The 21,536-nt window shown below is 40.8% G+C and overlaps 1 protein-coding gene across 1 annotated transcript in view; it reads right to left on the bottom strand.

Moving 5' to 3' along the window:
• The window catches only part of LRMDA (leucine rich melanocyte differentiation associated), a 1,238,587-nt gene that overhangs the window by 800,829 nt on the left and 416,222 nt on the right, over positions 1-21,536 (bottom strand). The gene's annotated exons all lie outside the window — the stretch shown is intronic.

Genomic DNA, 21,536 nt, shown 5'->3' with positions numbered 1-21,536 from the left:
GCCATCCAACCATCTCATTCTCTGTCGTCCCCTTCTCCTCCCACCCCCAATCCTTCCCAGCATCAGAGTCTTTTCCAGTGAGTCAATTCGTCGCATGAGGTGGCCAAAGTATTGGAGTTTCAGCTTTCGCATCAGTCCTTCCAATGAACACCCAGGATTGATCTCCTTTAGAATGGACTGGTTGGATCCCCTTGCAGGCCAAGGGACTCTCAAGAGTCTTCTCCAACACCACAGTTCAAAAGCATCAATTCTTCGGTGATCAGCTTTCTTCAGTCCAACTCTCACATCCATACATGACCACGGGGAAAACCATAGCCTTGACTAGACGGACCTTTGTTGGCAAAGTAATGTCTCTGCTTTTTAATATACTATCTAGGTTGGTCATAACTTTCCTTCCAAGGAGTAAGCGTCTTTCAATTTCATGGCTGCAATCAGCATCCGCAGTGATTTTGGAGCCCAAAAAAATAAAGTCTGACACTGTTTCCACTGTTTCCCCATCTATTTCCCATGAAGTGATGGGACCAGATGCCATTATCTTAGTTTTCTGAATGTTGAGCTTCAAGCCAACCTCTTCACGCTCCTCTTTCACTTTCATCAAGAGGCTTTTGAGTTCCTCTTCACTTTCTGCCATAAGGGTGGTGTCATCTGCATATCTGAGGTTATTGATATTTCTCCCAGCAATCTTGATTCCAACTTGTGCTTCTTCCAGCCCAGTGTTCCTCATGATGAACTCTGCATATAAGTTAAATAAGCAGGGTGACAATATACAACCTTGACGTACTCCTTTTCCTATTTGGAATCAGTCTGTTGTTCCATGTACAGTTCTGACTGTTGCTTCCTGACCAGCATACAGGTTTCTCAAGAGGCAGGTCAGGTGGTCTGGTATGTCCATCTCTTTCAGAATTTTCCACAGTTTATTGTGATCCACACAGTCAAAGGCTTTGGCATAGTCAATGAAGCAGAAATAGATGGTTTTCTGGAACTCTCTTGCTTTCTCCATGAGATCATGGAGAAAATGCTACTTGCAGCCCTATAAATTAATATTACCAACAAATAATTGATCTTAACCCACAGTTTGAAAACCACTCAACTAGTGAGATTATAAAATGACTTAGATCAGGAGTTGGTAAGCACTTCCCATAAAGAGCCAGGTGTGAATATTTTGGCTTTGTGGACCAAGCAGTATAACTGCAGATTTCTGTAGAAACAAAGAAGAGAAAAAAATTTTCCACAAAATTTTTATTGATGAAAATTCAAAATATTATAATAATTAAGTATATTTTTATAATATAAGTTTTAAAATGGGAAGACTGGAATTTATCTATGGACACTGAGATTTGAATTTCATGTAAGTTTCACATGTCACAAAATATTCTTCTTTTTATTGTTCAGACTTTTTAAAAATGTAAAGACTATGTTCAGTTCATGGGCACATGAAAACGGAGCAGTTTACAGTTTGCAGACTCCTAACTTATAACATATATACTTATACCATATATGACTGTGGCTCAGATCATGCACTCCTATTGCCAAATACAGACTGAAACTGAAGAAAGTGGAGAAAACCACTAGACCATTCAAATCTAAATCAAATCCCTCATGACTATACAGTGGAAGTGAGAAACAGATTTATGGGATTAAATCTGATAGACAGAGTGCCTGATGAACATGGATGGAGCTTTGTGACATTGTACAGGAGACAGGAATCAAGACCATCCATGAGAAAAAAAAAATGCAAAAAAGCAAAATGACTGTCTGAGGAGGGCTTACAAATAGCTGTGAAAAGAAGGGAAGTGAAAAGCAAAGGAGAAAAGGAAAGCTATACCCATTTGAATGCAGAGTTCCAAAGAATAGCAAGGAGAGATAAGAAAGCCTTCCTCAGCGATCAGAGGAAACCAATAGAATGGGAAAGACTAGAGATCTATTCAAGAAAATTAGAGATACCAAGGGAACATTTCATGCAAAGATGAACTCAATAAAGGACAGAAATGATAGGGACCTAACAGAAGCAGAAGATATTAAGAAGAGGTGACAAGAATACACAGAAGAACTGTACAAAAAAGATCTTCATGACCAAGATAATCACGATGGTTTGATCACTCACCTAGAGCCAGACATCCTGGAATGTGAAGTCAAGTGGGCATTAGGAAGCATCACCTCAAAGCTAGTGGAGGTGATGGAATTCCAGTTGAGCTATTTCAAATCCTAAAAGATGATGCTGTGAAAGTGCTGCACTCAATACGCCAACAAATTTGGAAAACTCAGCAGTGGCCACAGGACTGGAAAAGGTCAGTTTTCATTCCAATCCCAAAGAAAGGCAATGCCAAAGAATGCTCAAACTACCGCACAATTGCACTCATCTCACACGCTAGTAAAGTCATGCTCAAAATTCTCCAAGCCAGGCTTCAGCAATACGTGAACCGTGAACTTCCAGATATTCAAGCTGGTTTTAGAAAAGGCAGAGGAACCAGAGATCAAATTGCCAACATCTGCTGGATGATGGAGAAAGCAAGAGAGTTTCAGAAAAACATCTACTTCTGCTTTATTGACTATGCCAAAGCCTTTGACTGTGTGGATCACAATAAACTGTGGAACATTCTGAAAGAGATGGACATACCAGACCACCTGACCTGCCTCTTGAGAAACCTGTATGCAGGTCAGGAAGCAACAGTCAGAACTGGACATGGAACAGACTGGTTCCAAATAGGAAAAGGAGTACGTCAAGTCTGTATATTGTCACCCTGCTTATTTAACTTATATGCAGAGTTCATCATGAGGAACACTGGGCTGGAAGAAGCACAAGTTGGAATCAAGATTGCTGGGAGAAATATCAATAACCTCAGATATGCAGATGACACCACCCTTATGGCAGAAAGTGAAGAGGAACTCAAAAGCCTCTTGATGAAAGTGAAAGAGGAGCGTGAAGAGGTTGGCTTGAAGCTCAACATTCAGAAAACTAAGATAATGGCATCTGGTCCCATCACTTCATGGGAAATAGATGGGGAAACAGTGGAAACACTGTCAGACTTTATTTTTTTGGGCTCCAAAATCACTGCGGATGCTGATTGCAGCCATGAAATTGAAAGACGCTTACTCCTTGGAAGGAAAGTTATGACCAACCTAGATAGTATATTAAAAAGCAGAGACATTACTTTGCCAACCAAGGTCCGTCTAGTCAAGGCTATGGTTTTTCCCGTGGTCATGTATGGATGTGAGAGTTGGACTGTGAAGAAAGCTGATCACCGAAGAATTGATGCTTTTGAACTGTGGTGTTGGAGAAGACTCTTGAGAGTCCCTTGGACTGCGAGGAGATCCAACCAGTCCATCCTAAAGGAGATCAGTCTGTGTATTCATTCGAAGGACTGATATTGAAGCTCAAACTCCAATGCTTTGACCACCTGATGCGAACAGCTGACTCATCAGAAAAGACCCTGATGCCCAGAAAGATTGAGGGCAGAAGGAGAAGGGGATGACAGAGAATGACATGGTTGGATGGCATCACCGACTCGATGGACATGGATTTGGGTGGACTCCGGGAGTTGGTGATGGACAGGGAAGCGTGGCGTGTTGTGGTTCATGGGGTCGCAAAGAGTCGGACACGACTGAGCAACTGAACTGAACTGAACTTAAAGCAAGACGAGTTTTTATGATAATTCTAAGACTTTAATTATTTCATGGCCATGCTAGGTATAAACAATACCTTCAATGGGTGCTTGCGAGACAGCCATAAAAATGTAAATAACTGAGAAACTTTCCAGTTGAAGCCTCTCAACAAACTGAGTTTGGTCCCATTGTGTGTATGTGCTCAGTTACTCAGTCATTTCTGACTCTTTGCAACCCCATGGACTATAGCCTTCCAGGCTCCTCTGTCCATGGGATTTTCCAGACAAGAATACTAGAGTGGGTTGCCATTTCCTTCATCAGGGGATCTTCCTGACCTAGGATCGAACCCGTGTCTCTTGCATCTCCTGCACTGGCAGGTGTATTCTTTACTACTATGCCACCTGGGAAGCCATTGGTTCCATTATTTCTATCTTTTCAAGGAAGAAACCCAGGCAAAAGTGTAAGACTTTGCCTAAAGGCTTCCAAGCCCAGGACTAGGTGCACTCCACCCATCTAAGCAATGAGAGGGTTTAGCTGAGATGACCAAGGGATAGAAAATGAGATCAATTCTGGAACAAGTCACTCACTCCTCCAGAGGCACCAGCAGAGATTACCATGGATTCTAATGAACTCATTTTCTCTTATACCATGCAGGTTAACACAAAGTGCCAGGGCCAACCCTACCTGCCTCTTGGCCATAACACAGATAACCTGCAGGGTACTTGGATCTCAAAGTCCCTGAACAGTAATCACCTGGAATGGAACATAAAAGACCACTGAAGCTCATCTGCAGGTAAGTTTCTTCATATCCCTTGGGTTTTCCTGGTGGCTCAGCTGGTAAAGAATCTGCCTGCATTGTAGGAGACCTGGGTTTCATCCCTGGGTTGGGAAAATCCCCTGGAGAAGGAAATGGCAATCCACTCCAGTATTCTTGCCTGGAGAATTCCATGGACAGAGGAGCCCGGTAGGCTACAGTCCACGGGATCACAAAGAGTTGGACATGAATGACTGAGCAACTAACACACACACTTCATATCCTAATGGGAATTAAATGGAACAAATCACTCTATCTGGAGTCTCATATACACTCCCTGTCATCCTGTGCATTTGGCCAAGTGCCCATAGAGCCAGAGGGGACAGCGAGGTTCTCAATGTTTGGGTGGCAGCATATGGTAAACACAGCCCATGACCCAGTCTCCTGAGATCGGCCTGAGTCTATGTTGTACGTTTGTTCTTCCTGAGGGCAACTATTCACACAGACAAAAAACAGCATTCCAAAATTCAGGTTATATTTATGTTCAATAATAAACTATAAGAAATCCAGGGCTACTCTGTTTCCTAGGACACAAGTGCTATAATGAAGAGCTAGAGAGCCTAAGGAAGATGATTAAAACACACCTACTGTGTGACTGTGCTCTTTTGTCATGCTGGTAAGGCTTAAAGAACCAAGAGTGTTACCTCCAGAAAGAATATGGACCCAATGTTAGCTAAAGTAATGCTTCTCCACTTCAAACTCCATCTCCAGCAATGCTGTGGATGAATTCTGTTGAACACAGTACCCAGAGCTATTGAATATGTGGGCATCATCACAAAGCCCTGGCAACATGAGCATTTAAAACACAGATAGGTGTTTTATCCTCTAATAGTATAGATATAAGTCTTCAACAAAAGCACACACAAACACACTTAAACTTGCCACACCAAATCAGTGCAGATGCAGACCACCAACAACGGTCAACGAGTAAATATACCAAGTTGAACATGTATGAGACTACCAGTAGATATTTTCTGCTCTAAAGTGACTTAATACTGAGCTCCTCACTCCTGCTTAAAGGTATTCAAGGTCTTAATAATGCATAATTTGTACAAAGAATGTGGCAACTATAAAGTTATTTTATTCTTCATAGTTCATTAGTAGCAAAATAGAGCAGTATATTGTCCCTAGATCTGCATTAGACTTTCACTGTTTTCTGTTGCTTTTTTTTTTTTTTTTTACCATACCTAATCTGGTCTGAAAATGAATAAACAGATACACAGATACACATGGACACCATATACATACATAGCAACAACACATAAAACTTCAAAGGCCCAAGAGCTCTGACACTAAAGGGAAGCTTGAGGCCAATGGCCACAAGAATTTAAGTGTATAAAGACTATCCCTAAGTGAAAACTCTACGAGGAGAACTCATTGTTCAATTGATCATAAAACAACATTCATAATTACCGTAGAGTGATGTTCAGAATTCACAAAATGACCAACCCTGGCAAGAAGGCATTACTCTCCTCATCTAGTAGACTGGGAAAATGAAGTTACAAAAGACAGGACTCCCTATTTCTTTGGTGGTAAAAGAGGCTGAGGGTTTAAGAGCAGCGGCTTAGACTATACACAGAGGTAGAGGAAAACCTCTAAGTATATGTAGGCCACAATCTGTCCTCTCAAAGGCCTGGAAAGTAAAAGGGAAGAGAAGGAAGCAGAAGAAGCAGAACTGGATGATCCAGGTAGACTTGGAGAAACCTGGCACAACAACAAAATGTTTCCGTCCAACCAGTTTCAGAAAACAAATTGTAATTCAGTTCAGTTCAGTCGCTCAGTCATGTCCGACTCTCTGCGACCCCATGAATCACAGCACGCCAGGCCTCCCGGTCCATCACCAACTCCCGGAGTTAATTCCATGCAAATATCAAACTTAAGAGTCATAAAGCTTTTTCCTCTCCAGTGAATATAGACAATCTTCTAAGTAGCAAAGCCAGGTGATGGGATAGTTAGGGTTTCTGCAGGATGAGAATAAAAGAAAAAGAAAAGAGGTCCCCTGCTCCAGCTGTAGCCCCCAGGCTGGTATCACATACAAGCACACAGAGAGCTGATGTATCTAGATAATCTCCCCCTTCCTCCCACAGAAAAAAAGTGTGTTCAGCAGAATCATAGCACATGCACTTTGTTTGTGCTTATTAAATAAAAAGAAAGGATCACCTTCAACGATATTAATGATGGACTGGTAGATGAAGGATGCCTGTGAAAATTCACAACATCTGTTTGCTCCACTCTCTTCTCAGCATGCTGCACCTATTCCTCATGCTTAATGATGCTCAGCCACTCTGCAAGTTTTACGAACAAATGTGTGTTTAGCCACATTCATCATTCTGAATGAGCGTTCTTGATGAAGCCTCCACTGGCCTGTTTCGCTCTTTCTGCTACACTTTAACAAATGACAACTGCTCTGCGTATTTTTCATTTGTTAAAAATAAAAAGCTAAGTGAAAGATAGGCCTGGAGGATTTTTTTCCCTTCCCTTTGACTCCCCCAGAAATTTTTAGCACAGCACCCATTATATTTCTACACTCACTAGCCATGGTCCTGAAGAGGGCATGCCGGGAGACCTTGCCTAGAATCTTTGGGGTCATAGTACCATTGGCTGTGGTCCACCTACAGAATCCTATCTTAGCAATGGATTTCCTCTCCTTTCTCTAATCACCTACCACTCTTGGAATCTCTATCACACAGCATGGTATTTAAATATGTGCCTTTCTTTGCTCTTTGTTGGACAAGACTTTGAACCAGTAAGTTATCAAGAAATTAGGAACTACTCTTTGTGTTGCCAAGAATGCTTAAAACATATTAGATCAGAGAGGAGGAAACAAATATATACTCATTAAATTGAGCAAGAGTAATTTTCTCCAGCTCTCTAGAAGAAAGCCAAGATGCTTCCTTAGTTTTGACAAATAAAGTGATACTTAGGTTATCACAAACTCAGAAACTTCAAATAAACAAAGAGACTCAATTTTTTCACCCCAGGAAAATCTGAACTCACCATTTGAATGAGCCACAGAAACCAGGCGAGAATCCAAGACTTCCAAACAACAAAGGTATTATAATATGTAGAGAAGTAGTCTTTCAGAATTTATTTTCAAGTGATTGTTTTTATTCCTATCATTGAATCAGAAGCATGAAAAGGAAAAAAAAATGAAGAAGAAGCTGTTTCCTCTGTATTAAATATTCAGAATCACTGGAAATCAGTTTAAATTCCATTTCCTAAGACAATACATTTCTCTCTGTATTTGCAATGCTGAATTTATCATATTAGTATTTGTATTGCACCTGACTCAGCCTGCACTGCACAACACTTTACAAATGAAATAATTATATATTCCATAAAGCCTCACTATCCTATCACTGATTTTAACCACAGTGTTATCTGGTTTTTTCCCCCTCCTGATAATGTTACAAACATTTGAAAGGAAAACATTTCAGTCATCAAATTTTGTTGCTTCTCCTTCTCTTAACCTTCTTTAAAATGTCCCATTAGTGACTGTGGTTTTTATGTACTTCATTAACTGAATTGTTAATACAGTTCCATTTAGTTGAGAAAAAAATCTTCTGGGATCAGGTACAAAAAGCTTTTAGAATGCACCTACCCAACAACAAAGCTAAACCTTAGCAGACACTGTGAAGAACTGGTTAAAAGCATAAATCAAGAATTCTTAACTAGAATCCATCAACAATACACAAGTATTTATTAGGTACTACTTCACAGGGTCCTTGAGGACCACAGTCCACCAAAGAGCACTGGAATTTCTTAAGCCCTTGGATCCATATATGTCACAAGCTTGGTTGGAGGCAGAATAAAAAATGTACATTAAAAATAGGTATAAATTAATCTTCAACTTGCAACTGATTTTTGCCCATTCTATTTTGTTTTATAAACAAGCAACAGTAAAGATGTATCTACTGTCATGTAGGCAAACATGAAAATGTCTGACATTTAAAAAAAAGACCTTCAACCCTGTAAGTGTTATATGCAAACACCTTTCAAGGACCCACTAAATTCCACCTCCTCTGTAAGATCTTCCTAACAACCCTAGCCCATTCGCATCATCCTCTTCTCTGAAACACAGACAGGGTGACCATCTGTGCCATATAATTTAACCCTACCCAGCGCAATTGCTCATTGACATTTTGCTGTATCTTCTCTACAATTATAACATTATTTTACTAAGGCCTCAGATCTCATATTAGACTTCTTTCATATCTCCCATTTTATCTATACTCAGCACTCTCCGAACACTAAGTTATCTCTCTATCAATATGGATATCAATATCAGTATATCAATATACTCATTTATTGTATCTTACATATCCAGTAAGTTTATGCTTAAATGTAAGTAGATATTTATTCTATTAATTCTTTCAACACATTAATTAAGTCCCTTCTCTTGCTTGAGATACTATGAGAGATACAAAGACAAATAAGTTCATGTTTGACACCATAATGTGACTGAGAGAAAAATATACATTCAATACCTACTATGACCAATGCCATTAAAAATTAAAGGCTGGAAATACAATAGGAGTTTAAGAAAGAGAAAGGATCATTTGGAGAGAGAAGAAATAAGACGTTCTATCTACAAACATGGCCAATACTTAAAAGACAGAGAATAGTGTCAGCATGTGAAGACATGGGCAAAAATTTCCAGGCAGAGGAAATAACAGAAGAAAAATTATGAAGGCTCCATCATCTGAATGGAGAGGAGAAATTCCTCTTTTTAAAAACACAAGATTTAAGCCAGCCTTACAGGCCAGTTTAGAACACCCGATGTCCCTACCAAAGGCACCTCTTTTTAACTTCTCATCATCATGCTTATTGTCCTTTAGAAACAAGAGAAACACTGCCTATGAGTTTCCAGTGGCACAGAGTCCCAGAGGACAGGAGAAAAAAATAAATTTCCTCTTCTGAATTCTCCTAGATTCAGTGCTTAAACTTCACGACCTGATTTTTTGAGGTCTCAGCTCGAGTTAACTTCCCTCTTGCTTGTAGAGGGCTTAGCACCCGACACCATCTCCAACTCTCTGGAGTTCTATAACCTGTGTTGGCTGTTGCAGCCCACTCTGCAGCTGCAGGAAGCCAGCAAAAGCCAATACACAGTCACTCCAAAGTTCTGTCTCCAAGAGGGGACACAAACCTTTGCATTACCTTCACCCTTTCTCAGCCACACTATCCACCCAGGAGAGCATAAGACACTCTTTCAGACCTCAGTTTTTACCGTGTAAGTCATCCTAAGCCCCCTGCCCACTAGACAGTGTGATCCTTCCCCGTTATTCCATCCAAGCACCTTCTAAGAGAAACTATGCTTGAGAATGCTTTTGCTTCAAGGCGCCGAGTGTAACAGGTCCACAATATGGAAAGAACAGCAGCAGCACACTGCAGTCACTTCAGCTGGAACTCAGCGCCAGGCTGCAGTGCCACTCAGGCTCATTCATTCCTAACTCTGACAATGGACACTCACCATCACTGCTTTCTCAAGAAGCATGTGATTGCAGCGAGAGCCCAGAACCAAAGGACTGTAACAGTGAAGAGTCCTACAGGGCCTTGGCAATCACTCAGTGTAATCCCCTCATTTTACAGTTGACAAAACTGAGGTCTGAGGCAGTAAAATGGCTTGTTCTAAGTCAAACCACTTTTAGTTGGCAAGTGAGAGTGAAATCTAGACTTCTGACTCCTAAATTAGTCCTTTCCACAACTACATGGTGTTTATCAACCTAAACGTTGGAAGAACTGAAAGAACAGCAGTGAGGTAGGTTGAATAACACCCCGTTAGTCTTTATCCCAGGCCTTCTCTGATGGTTCAGATGGTTAAAAAAAAAATCCACCTGCAATTCAGGAGAAACAGGTTCAATTCTGGGAAGATCCCCTGGAGAAGAGAATGGTTACTCACTCCAGTAATCTTGCCTGGAGAATTCCATAGACAGAGGAGCCTGGTGGCTTACAGTCCATGGGTCACAAAGAGTGACTAATGCACTTTTTTTTTTCAGTCTTCATCCTAATCCCCGAACCTGTGAATATTACCTTACATGGAAAATGGGACACTTACATGTGAATATTAGCTTACATGGAAAATGGGACACTGTAGTGGACCTGGATTATCCAGGTGGACCCAATGTATTTGCAAAGATCCTTCTAAGAGGAACACAGGAGGTGCCAAAGTCAGAGAAAGATGGCATGATGACAAAAACAGATGAAGTGATACTCTGAAGAGAGAGGAAGGGGCCACAAACAAAGGAATGTAGGCTATCACTAGAAACTGGAAAAGACAAACGGATTCTCCGCCCAGACCCTCCAAACAGAACCAGCCCTACTGACACATTACTTTTAGCCCTGTAAAGCTCACTTTAAACTTCTGACCTCCAAAACGATAAGATAATTAATTTGTGTTATGCCAGTAATCTGTGGTAATTTATTGCAATGGCAACGGTGAAGTAAGCAGGGTGCTGCTGTGACAAATAACTAAAAATGTGGAAGTGGCTTTGGAGTTTGACAATGTAGAGAGGGTGGAGAACTTTTGAAGAACATAAGAGAAGAGCTAGATTTCCTTAAGCAGATGGTTAGTAAAATATTAGCATTAGTGAGTCCATTAGTGAGAACTCAGAAGGAAGTGAGGAGTGTGGTAGAGAAAACCAATATTCTCTTAGGGAGTTCTTAAACAATAATAAACAGACTGTTGATAGGAGTATGAATGTTAAAGGTGCTGCTAGTGAATGCTCAGAAGGAAACAAAAGAACACATTATTGGACACCTGAAGAAAGAAAATCATTTTCACATAGTGGCAAAAAAGATTAGCTGAATTGTATCCTACAGTTAGATGGAAAACATAACTTGTAAGCAGTGAAGTTCCTATTTAGCTGAGGATATTTCCAAGGAGCTTCTCTGGTGGCTCAGATGGCAAAAAATCTGCCTGTAATACAAGAGAACTGGGTTTGATCCCTGGGCTGAGAAGATCCCCTGGAGAAGGGCATGGCAACTCACTCCAGTATTCTTGCCTGGAGAATCCCCATGGACAGAGGAGCCTGGCAGGCTATGGTCCATGGGGTCGCAAAGAGTCATACACGACTAAGCACAGCACAGTAGCATTTCCAAGCAAGGGGCTTCCCAGGTGACTCAGTGGTAAAGAAAATGCCTGCCGATGCAGAAGGATGCAGGAGATGTGAGTTCAATCCCTGGGTTGGGAAGGTCCCCTGGAGAAGGAAATGGCAATCCACTCCAGTAGTCTTGGCCTGGAAAATTCCATGGATAGAGAAGCCTGGTGGGCTCCAGTCCATGGGGCTGCAAAGAGTTGGACACAACTGAACAGCTGAGCCCATACACACTTCTAAGCAAAATGTTGACAGTGAAACCTGGTTTCCTCTCAATGTTTAGAGTGACATACAAGAAGAAAAATGTGAATTAAAGAAAGAGTTGTTAGGCAAAAAATAACCAAAGCCTGATGATTTGGAAAATTCTCAGACTATTCATATTGCAAAAGATGCTAAAATTTAAGGATATACCATCAAGAAAGGATGCTCCAGAGAGAAAACAAAGGGTATAACTATATAACCTTTGGCCAGTGCTTCAGAAGGATCAAAAGATCAGAGTATTTAATCACACAGAGGGCTCTCTGAAGAGATTAAGCACGTTTCTGATGAATTCCCACCTCAGCAGAAGTCAGAAACAGAGACAGGATTATCCAGAAAAGATATGTGGATGACCCTTTTGTCTCATAGAATGAATTCCATAACATACACTGGAGACCACAAGGTTTTTGAGAATGTTTCATCAGCAGAAATACCCACTTAAACTGAAAGGAAAAATAATATGAACTGAAAGAACTCTGTCAAGTAACCACAGTTCTATAGACAAGAGACACACTGGTGTAACTACTCAGCTGTAAACACACGCTATCGTTTACGAAAAAAGGAACGATGACCCCGACAATGGAGCCAAAGACCTGGAAGGCAGATCCTCAAGCCACAGAGGATTATTCCAAGGCCTGAAAACCTAATGGAATTTGCTCTGCTGGAGCAAGGATGGACAGTAATTTTGCCACAGAATGGATTCTACTCCGAGCTTCATTCATAGCTCACGTAGATGACTGAGGTAATGAAATTTGGTACTTTTGAGCTGATGAGACTTAGATGGTATTTTGGACTTGAACCTGTAAAAGTTAAGACTTTGGGGGACCTTGCAATAAGGTTAATGTGCTTTTTACGCGTGGTTGGCATAATTCTTTGGGAGACAAAGACAGAGTATATTTGTGTTGTTTTGTCCTACTAATTTGTAATAGCAGTGATAAGACATTAATGAATCAGGGAGAGAAAAGGCAATCAGAGGAGGAGGCCTCCACCACAAGTGATCTTACTTATGCGGAGATAACAGCCCTTGGAAGTAGGGAGGAACCGCCTTTACCTTCCTGCTATGCCATCCTGGCAAGCAGAGATCTTGAAACATGAGATGCTCTCCAGAGTGCATTTCATGCCTTAATATCTGGCTGCACTATTTCTGCAAAACTCTTCCTTGTCTTATGCCAGGAAGGTATTCCATGGCAGGTCAGAAATAAGATAATTGGTACTTTATGATTTAAATTAGAAAGCATTAGACAACTGTTTCTATGCTATTTTTGACACAAGAGATTGGCTAGGAGATTCCAAAACTAGATATCAAAATGTGCAGATTTCTAAGACATTCCAATAGTTTAGGGGACAAAGGGACAAAATATTTTACAATGAAACTTCTACATAAATTCTGTGATATGTGCTCACCTTATTTATCCAGGAAACTAGAGAGAATGTGATGATGTATTTGGCACCTCAGAATCAAAGTTCATAAAAAATGTAGGCATCTGGAGACAAGACTCAAATCCCTGATATACATGAAGATCAGTAAGAGACCTAAGGTCAACTACAGTAGACTAAAGCAAAAAAATAGGTTTCTCTACTCCTAAGTATCTGTTAGGTTCTTGGAGCATTACACAGACCATTTTGCTCACAGGAATCCCTCAGCAGAAGGTACAAAGAGGTCAGACACATTTTCCCTGGTAATCTTCATAAACAGGTAGGTGGCTGAGCTGAAACCCCAGAATACTTCCCACTCTACCATGCTGCCAAATAACAGGATCCAGTGATAAGTGATTAGAGAATATTTGTGGTGAGAAATATTTGGAAGGAGAAAAGTCTTTTGATTGGACACAGGCCATAGACACTTTTGAAGGCAATAGCAAGTAAAATTATTTTCATGATAAGCAATCAAATAAAGATGAGATATGAGTCAGTTGACATCTCTCAGCAGCAAAAGTCTGCTTATTCAAAAATTTATGAATTATGTATTTAACATTCAGTCAATAAGCATTTATTTCATAGGCCAATTGATGAGTTAGTTACCAACCAAAATACCTAGGTGGCGCGAGTAGTGAAGAACCCTCTTGTGAATGCAGAAGACATAAGAGACATGGGTTCGATCTCTAGGTCAGGAAGATCCCCTGGAGAAGGAAATGGCAACCCACTCCAGCATTCTTGCCTGGAAAATCCCATGGGCGGAGGAGCCTAGCAGGCTACAGTCCATGGGGTCGCAAAGAGTCAAACACAACTGAAGCAACTTAGCACACATAATTTAACAACCAAAAGAACTTAAAAACAAAGAACTTATGGAAGAATTGATCAATTTAATTTACCTGAATCTTCCTTCCGGAAAAGCTAAAATGATGAATGAATTCTTGCTTTACTAACATATCCTAAAAAAGAAAAATAAATAAACCTACTATTTTCTTTAAAACTGACACAATTGACCTTGAAAGTTGATTTAGAACAACTGAATGGAGTAAAAAAATTAAGTGGAAAAAGTTACTTTGTTTGCTTGTTTTTAATGTCCTGTACTTTTTCACTTTTTTACCCTTTGAAGAGTGGTTTTTAAAATCTGTGTCTCTCAGAATTGACATCAGTGGATAAAAGTTGAAGGGCCACAGACATCCCACCAAAATAAAGAAGAAAGTTCTCATGACAGCCTTTCATCAGTGGCCCAGCTGCTTCTTGAATTGCTTATGGTTCCAACAAGAGATGATAAACTGACAGGGGTAGCATTAGATGGATTCCTTCTTTGGGATGGGGAGCTCGAAAGGATAACCTTCTAAGTCCTAACTTAGATGTCTGTGATTCTTGGACCATCACCTCACAGAAAGGGCTCAGCAGACTATCTAAAGTCATTTGGCTCAAACAACACCCAAAGAACGCTCATTTCACCAGGACTAACTTTGGAATCTAGTGCTAGAGGTCACTTTGTCACAGGAATTCTAGGTGACACAGGTTCTCTAAATATAACGGAACGAGTCCTTCAACTTGGCTGGCCGTAATACCTACCCCTGCAGGCTGAATGGCAGGACCAGCTGACCCCCAAAGGCTTCTGCCAGCCCCATATTTCCACAGCTCCACATCTCACTTATCTGTCTGGCTGAGTAAATTACTACAAGAAATACCTCCCTCAAAGACCTATAATAAAAAGAGATTCAAGAGGACAACGGCGAAGTGGAGCAGCATTCATGAGAACTCTGAGATGAAAATTCCCAGTCGACCTTAATGCTGGAGAATTTACTTTAGGATGTAAAAATAACACGTACTGCTATATTTCTTCACTTTATTTGCTCTCCTCTGCAGAGATTACTGCTGTGTGCGCAGCGTCGGAAGAGTGGAGAAGGTCAGGTTGACAAAACTTCTTGGTGGGGAATAATCTTTAGCCCTCCAAATATATGCACCTCACAACTTCTAGGCCACAAAAGCAAACTCTGGTTTGGAAAATGCCAAGTCTCATCTCCAAGGAAACTCAATAACCTCCAAATGGCCCCAAGATCACATTTGTGTGGTTATAACAAACCGTTAAAAACATTTAGGAGTAATTCAGATCGAAAGAGCTTTCAAGGTTATTATTTTTTTTTCTTCTCAGTTTTGGCAAAGACAATATAAACCTCAGTGAAGAAAACGTCGGCTAAAGAAAATAGGAAAATGATAAAATTAGACCTAGTTGAACTTGCTTTTCATCTACCAACAACATCTTAAGAAAATAATAATATTTATGCAGCAAAAAGATATTTCATAGCTTCTCTATGGAAAGAAATTTTTCCTATTTTCAGGCTTGAGATAATTTGGGTCAGGGCTAAAGAATCAAGACCCTCCCACCCCCTGCCAAGGAGTAATGTTTTCTCAAACAAACATGAAAACAGTTTGTGCAGATTTCAAAGGAGATGGTATGGGGCACACAAGGAGCTCTATTTAACACATCAGTCCCAAGACTGTATTTAAAAGCCAGAAATGAAAATGGGTTTGAGGAGTGTGTGAGCAAAGTTACTGTGTTCCCCGAAAATAATTGCCCATCAACAATGCCAGCTCTTCAACTACAGTTCTAAGAAAGTCCAAACCCTCCAAAGAATCCCAGGCAAGTCCAGAATTAAGGCCCCACTGCAGAATGTTACAACAGCTGGAACACCAAAGATCACCATCTTTCAGACCTCATATGAAGCCACAGCATGATAAACAAATTCAATAAAATTACGAATTGGCAAACTGTTTGCAACAAATGTTATTTCCTGGATAACAAGATGGATAACGTACATTCTGCAGCATATGTGAGGAATTATTGAAAACAGATGTAAATGTTCTCAAACTTGAGTCTTTCTTTGGCACAAATCTGAGTACGTTGATTTTACACTTTGCTTTACAGCAGTGCCCCCAAAGTGCCTCAGATAGTAACCCTTGGAGTGAAGAGAAGACTTTCTAGGAAGATGTGTCTGCTGGCCTCCCTCATTTCATGATACTTGTGATGGGGAGGGTAGTTGGCCCAAAAGCCTTTCCATAAGGCAGCCACTAAAACTCTGAATCCTCAATGAAAAAGCAAAAGCAAAAATGAACTGCAAAAATGGGGGACTGTAATTATATTTAAATAACCCCAGCTAGAAATGTCCTTTGCTAACACACTTATCTTTTAACGAATGCTCATGACACCCTCCACTTCCACCCCTCCACTTCAAAACCAAAACCCCTTCCCCTTAACTAAGTACCACATCTATATTGAATCTTTTTTTTTCCCCTTACCTGCCCACCCCGACCCTCTGACTTGCCTATGTGGCAGAAGCAACCATGTCACTATATTCTACCTGCCACACAATCAAGAATTTTCTAATTGTAAGGAAAACAGTCTCCTGAGCACGCACAAAAACGTGCAATGTGCAATCATCACATTTTGGAAATGGGGGCCCAGAGAGGTATTTTCCATGAAAAGTAATTTACATTTTTCAGCTACAAATGCATCTTTTCTTCTAAGAAGAATCATCTGTACAACAGATTTGTATCTGAAAATAGAAGGCAGGATTTATGCAAAAATGATCTCAGGGGATCATCGCAGAAACACAAAAAAAGTAATTTTCTGCCAAAATTATGCAGAGCACTCACAAGAGATGTTTTTCAAACATGACCACTAAACACATAAAATACACAAATGAAATGGAATTAATACAAACCAAGAGTTCTACAGCAATCTTAAATTAAAGAGTTTGGGGATGTCAGACAAACCATCAGAGTAAGATTCTTGAGTTTAAATATTACAGAAATGTCAAAGCCCATAAATTTCACTCTACAAAGAAACTCTTTTGCTTTCACAAGGAATGGCGTCTCCAGTTTATTTCAACATGCCGCCAGTGTATAGTAAAGTTAATTCTCTAAAATTCCCAAACTCTATTAATCTTCCCAAATATGAAATTGTTACTATCATCCCCAGAGAAGATGAGTGAATTGAACTCTGAAACTTTCAAGACACTAATTAAAAGAAAGCTCCACAGGCCAGGCATCACAAAACATTTGGAAACTGAACCAGCCAGGTAAGGTACCATGACACAGAAAATGACCTAGGTCATTTACAAATCAAATGACGGGATCGAGGACATTTTTAATTTCAGTACTTTTCAAAATCAGGGATCCCATATAACTTTCTGTGTGTGAACAGACACAGAAAGTCGAATGGAAGGCGCTCTGAGTTCTTAGGACCAGGCCTGCACTCAGCTAGCACTTAACTTTAGGCAATTCATTAACCTTTCTGAGGCGTCGAATTCTTGGTCTGTGAAAGAAGAAAGCTACACAAAAACATCTCTCAAGACTCCTTCTAGCTTTAATAGCTCGTGTGTAGTAGATAAATCATGGCAGGATTAAGCAGGAGTCACCCCTGAATAAATTTGAAGGAGGTCAAATTCCACCTATGTTATAAGAATGAACTGAGAATCACTTCAGAGGCCCCCAAAAGTCATATGGTACTTTTTCTTCTACCGGAAGATAGGAAATAAGCTCCATTTTATAGACTAGAAAGGGAGCAGGAGACAGAGAAGGTCCCACCTCTATCCGTCTTCACTCTGACATTCCACATGCAGCCGCTGTTTATGTTGGCTGTCATCCTTTGATTTCCACTCCAGTTTGCAGAACGAGGATCACTGGGTAACCTCTGCCTTCAAGAGTCTTGCAAGCTCTCAACCCCCAGGCCAACAGTGCCTATGTATCTGGCGGGCTCTCCCTGACAGTCTCTAGCACTTGGCAAGAGAAGATCGAAAAGATGCAGAATAATGTCAACTCGAATAGTCATCTGTTAGGTGAATGGTTCTGTTGCTTACTACACAAGAGTAGGTTATGGTTTCATATATCTCGTTCAATGTGCAATAGATATTTTTTTCAACCATTCATATTAAACTGGTGTAAATGTTTTTATTCCATGCCACATTTCTGGGTGGTAAGCTCAGGCTCTCCCAGGAATTTGTTTGCTTTAAAATGCCATGCATCTCCAGGCAGCCTTACCTCATAAAAAATGGGCATGTCTTCTAAATGAATTTCCCCTTTTTTTGCAGTTAATAACTAACCCATGCAGCAGAAACACACCATGTGTGAAGCCCTGTTTACTATAGGTGGTAAATCACGTGCCTAACGTCCTGTAATTCATTCTGAATACTGTGACTCCATTCACTGTAACAGGGCTCACCCTGTGCTGGCAGGCATTAATACCACCCAAAGCTTGTGGGGAATTTGATTCTGACGCAGGGTCTTATCCTAGGAAATGCATTTAAACTGGGGGGAAAAAAAAGTAGAAAGGAATTTTTAAGGAAGTGCCACACCAATTTACACTTTGGAACAAAGACTCTGTTACCCTCCCGAGACCCTTGCCCAACAGTTGGCCCCAGGAGAATGCTCTGGCTTGGGTAGTGTCAGCTCTGGCCTTTTGTGCTATTTGCCCTTGTGTCCATCCATCTCACCTCTCCAGTCTTTACCACTCTCCAAAACTGATACTCAGCCAGGTAAAAACTCATTTTCCAAGGTATCAGGTGATAACCAAGGTTTTAAGGTTTTAAGAATGTATGCTTCCTTGAAATAGCGTCTAGCTGATGGGAGCTCTTAGGTGTAAAATATCTTTCTGTGTTCGCAGTAGCTCAGTTGTGTCTGACTCTTTGCAACCCCATGGACAGTGGCCTGCCAGGTTTCTTTGTCAATGGAATTTTTCAGGCAAGAATAATGGAGTGGGTTGTCATTTCGTACTCCAGAAAATCTTCCCAACCCAGGGACAAAATGCACACTTCCTTGAAATAGCTTCTTGCTGATGGGAGCTCTTAGGTGTAAATATCTTTAGGGCGCCAAACTATTGACATGTACTATAGCAGCTCAAGTCCCTGGTTACTCAGATGGTAAAGTAATCTACCTGCAATGCATAAGACCCAGGTTTGATCCCTGGGTAGGGAAGATACCCTGGAGAAGAAAATGGGATTCTTGCCTGCAGAATCCCACAGACAGAGGAGCCCAATGGGCTATATCCATGGGGTCACAAAGAGTCAGACATGATTGAGTGACTAAACACTTGCATTTTCATGGCAGCTCACTGGAACAAGTGGGCCACTTAATTCACTCCATGTCATTATTCTACTTATCAGCCATAACTCTGTGTCTCTAACATAAAACCTTTAGAGACTCAGCAATCAGAAGCAATGTCCCCATACCCCTCTACTAAATGGTAAAAGGTTCCAACTCTGCCTTTCATCCAGAGTCAACTGTCTGGCTCTACAATCATTCTTCTCAGTAGTAAAGGGGCTTGAGGTTCACATTTATTTAAAGAGAACAGGCTGGGGAGAGAAGGAAGCACAAACCACTCAATCCTAAAGGAAATCAGTCCTGAATATCATTGGAAGGACTGATGCTGAAGTTGAAACTCCAATACTTTGGCCACCTGATGTGAAGAACTGACCCACTGGAAAAGACCCTGATGCTGGGAAAGATTGAAGGCAGGAGGAAAAGGGGACGAGATGAGATGGTTGGATAGCATTACTGACTCGATGGACATGGGTTTGAGTAGGCTCTGGGAGTTGGTGATGGACAGGGAAGCCTGGTGTGCTGCAGTCCATGGGTCAGACACAATAGAGTGACTGAACTAAACTAAAGCACCTTTTAGACATCAAGGCATCCTTGCTTCTCTCTCCTTGCCTGAGGGAGTAAGAATCAGGGCTTCCCAGACTGCTTTTAGGTCCTGTCATGTTTTCCAGAATCATTTAGACCACAATTTAGTGACTTTTATCTGTAAAGGCCCAGAAAAGAAATATTTTAGGTTCTGTGAACCATGGCAGCATGCAATCAGACACCGAGAACACACTGACCAGTGGTCATGGCCCTTAAAACTTTATTTATGAAAACAGGCCATGACTTGCTGAACTCTCACCTAGACCAGTGTTGTCCAACAGAAATGCAAAGATATGTCATACTTTTTAGTAGCCACATTACAAACGTAAAGAGAAATAGGCAAAAATAGTTTTAATAATGTATTTTACTTAATGTATCTATAACATTATCATTTCGCCATGTAATCAAAATTAAAGGGCAGTGATGAGAATTTTGCTTTCTTTTCCCACTAGGTCTTCAATGAGTTTTACACCTACGGCACGTCTCGATCTGCCACATTTCAACTGTTCAAAAGGCATATGTGACTAGCAGCTACCACATTTGACAGTGAGGTTCTAGACTAAACATTTCCTTGCGTGTTTCAGGTGTCATGTGCAGAAACGGTAAGGGCCCTCCTGACCACTAAAGGGCTGTGTGCATCTTCTCCTCCCTAGAGGGGTCCCAAGTCATAGACCTGTCTAGGACATCGGCAGTACTGCAGCTGCCAACACCAATCACCTGCCCACCAATCACCAAACTTCAGAGGTTTATAGAGAGAAGATCTCACATAAATGGTGGATTTCTACAAGAGGCCCTTTTTATTAGTCTAAAAAGGAAAGACAAAGTTAAAGGCACTTGAGGAAAGCAGCTGAATACTAATAGCATTTTCCCAAAAAAAGTAACAACGAAAACACTTTTTACTGCTTGAATTTTGCTGCCTCTATCCTCCTTCTTGGAGAAGGCAACCCACTCCGGTGTTCTTGCCTGGAGCATCCCATGGACAAAGGAGTCTGGTGGGCTATAGTCCATGGGTCCCAAAGAAGTGGATATGACTGAGCAACTAAACAATTACCAGTACCATCCTCCTTCTATCCCTCAAATCTCACGTGATAGACTTAAAATGTTTTCCTACTGGATCCATGGGTATTCCCTTCCCACTGCCACCAACAGCAAACTCTTACTCTTAAAACACCTCTTAAATTTTGACAAATATTCAGGAAATGTCACTAGTGGTGACCTTTTCAGTACTAGGGTCCCCAAATGATGCTATTTCCTCATCTCTGTTCCTGCTGTTTAAACCTAATTCTCCTCCCACAAACAAAGGTTTGTTTAGTGGGATAGAAGGAGGGAGGAAGTTGAGAGAGCTTTCACTACAATTTTTATTGTAATAAAAAGCCATCAAGACATTTGCTTTCTTTCCCTATGTTTTCAACCTACACAAGATTCTTTTTAAAAGCATTTTCTAAAATGTGCCTAAAGTAATCTTTTCCACAGGGAAACACAAACCAAACAAAACAGCTCTTTGTTTCCACTAACGTTTAGCAAATAGAAAATAGCAATACCTGGCACAGGGTCTCAGGCTTAAGGAAGCTGTGGAGGCCAAACTAACTTTTCACATGGCCCCTCTTCACTTGTGAGAGCAGAGAACACCAGCTAATGGATTTCAGCATGCCCCATGATGCAAG

This window comes from Moschus berezovskii, chromosome 12 (assembly GCF_049115385.1).
Source record: "Moschus berezovskii isolate FMDL1 chromosome 12, NW_MosBer_1.0, whole genome shotgun sequence".
NCBI classification, from domain to species: domain Eukaryota; kingdom Metazoa; phylum Chordata; class Mammalia; order Artiodactyla; family Moschidae; genus Moschus; species Moschus berezovskii.
Note: the sequence above shows the minus strand (reverse complement) of the source record. Positions and strands in the feature narration are given on the sequence as shown.